Source organism: Colobus angolensis, unplaced genomic scaffold (assembly GCF_000951035.1).
Source record: "Colobus angolensis palliatus isolate OR3802 unplaced genomic scaffold, Cang.pa_1.0 Scaffold36, whole genome shotgun sequence".
Taxonomy (NCBI): Eukaryota; Metazoa; Chordata; class Mammalia; order Primates; family Cercopithecidae; genus Colobus; species Colobus angolensis.
Window position 1 is genome coordinate 1,709,167 of NW_012116932.1, and position 2,211 is coordinate 1,711,377.

Consider the following 2,211-nt stretch of genomic DNA (forward strand, 5'->3'; position numbering starts at 1 on the left):
CTGAGACAGAGTCTCACTCTGTCACCCAGGCTGGAGTGCAGTGGCACGATCTCGGCTCACTGCAACCTCTGCCTCCTGAGCTCAAGCAATTCTCCTGTGTCAGCCTCCCGAGTAGCTGGGATTACAGGCTGTGCCACCATGCCCAGCTAATATTTTTGTATTTTTAGTGAGACAGGGCTTCACCATATTGGCCAGGCTGGTCTCGAACTCCTGACCTCATGATCTGCCCACCTCGACCTCCCAAAGTGCTGGGATCACAGGCATGAGCCACCGCGCCCCATCCATTCTACGGTTTTACTTTTCCTGAGTCTTTATTCCATCCGTAGTCGACCTAAGGTTCTGGGGTAGAATTGTTTTTTCTCCATAACCTGTGCTGCTCACCAGCTCTGCGACCTTGTGTGAGGCCCATCCCCTTCTGTGCCTCAGTCTCCTCATCTGTAAAATGGAGATAATAATAATACACCCCAGCTGGGCGTGGTGGCTCACACGTGTAATTTTAGCACTTTGGGAGGCCGAGGCAGGTGGATCACTTGAGGCCAGGAGTTCAAGACCAGATTGACCAACATGGAGAAACCCTGTCTCTACTAAAAATGCCAAAAATCAGCCAGGTGTGGTGGTGTGCACCTGTAATCCCAGCTACTCAGGAGGCACAAGAATCGCTTGAACCTGGGAGGTGGAGGTTGCAGTGTGCTGAGATCATGCCACTGCACTACAGCCTGGGTGACAAACTGAGACCTTGTCTCAAAAAAAGAAAAAGGCTAAGCATGGTGGCTCACGCCTGTAATCTCAGCGCTTTGGGAGGCCGAGGTGAGTGGATCACCTGAGGTCAGGAGTTTGGGACCAGCCTGGCCAACGTGGCAAAAACTCTGTCTCTAGTAAAAATACAGGCTGGGTATGGTGGCTCATGCCTTTAATCCCAACCCTTTGGGAGGCCGAGGCGGGCGGATCATGAGGTCAGGAGATAGAGACCATCCTGGCTAACATGGTGAAACTCCGTCTCTACTAAACATACAAAAAATTAGCCGGGCGTGGTGGCAGGAGCCTGTAGTCCCAGCTACTTGGGAGACTGAGACAGGAGAATGGTGTGAACCCAGGAGGCAGAGCTTGCAGTGAGGCGAGATCATGCCACTGCACTCCAGCCTGGGCGACAGAGCGAGACTCCGTCTTAAAAAATAGATAATTAAATTAGCTGGGCACAGTGACATGCACCTGTAATGCCAACTATTCTGGAAGCTGAGGCAGGAGAATGGCTTGATTCTCGGGAGGCAGAGGTTGTAGTGAGCTTGATTCGGGAGGTGGAGGTTGCAGTGAGCTGAGAACGTGCCACTGCACTCCAGCCTGGGAGACAGAGCGGGACTCAGTCTCCAAAAATAAAAATTAAAAAAAAATAATAGTACATACCTCCTTAGGTGGTTATGAGCATGTTAGGATTAAGTGGGCTATTCCATGTCAAATGCCCCTGATAGTGGTAAGCACTTACTGCGTACCAGCTGCTATTATTAAAATGTGCTGAGGGCACAACCACGGATAGATGCAATATGTCATAATGGACACATCACAGAAATTGAAACCTGTATTGGACCCTTGCTGTGTGTCAGGCTCTGTGCTGGTCGCTTTTCATGTCTAATCTCACTGGATCATGTTGAGCTCCTGGGAATGGGACTGATATCACCCCCACTCTACAGAGGAGGAGACTGAGGCTCAGAGATGGGGAGACACGAGCTGAAGGATGCAGTGACTGCTAGACGTGGAATCTTAGCTCCAACCCCAGGACATGAGCCGTCCCACTAGGGAGTGGGTTCTACTTTCTTCAACTTTGGGGACAGGGTGGACTGAGATGTGGGGGACAGGAGGGACAGCACGGAGGGACGTAGCCCCAGGCAGATGATCCTGGAAACAGGGCTGAGTCCTGTGGCCTCAGGTTACAGCCTCAGCACTGTCACCTGCCTTTTGTTTGTTTGTTTGTTTGTTTTTGAGACAGAGTCTGGCTCTGTCGCCCAGGCTGGAGTGCAGTGGCGCCATCTCAGCTCACTGCAAGCTCCGCCTCCTGGGTTCACGCCATTCCCCTGCCTCAGCCTCCCGAGTAGCTGGGACTACAGGCGCCCGCCACCTCGCCCAGCTAATTTTTGTATTTTTAGCAGAGACGGGGTTTCACCGTGTTAGCCAGGATGGTCTCGATCTCCTGACCTCATGATCCGCCCGTCTCGGCCT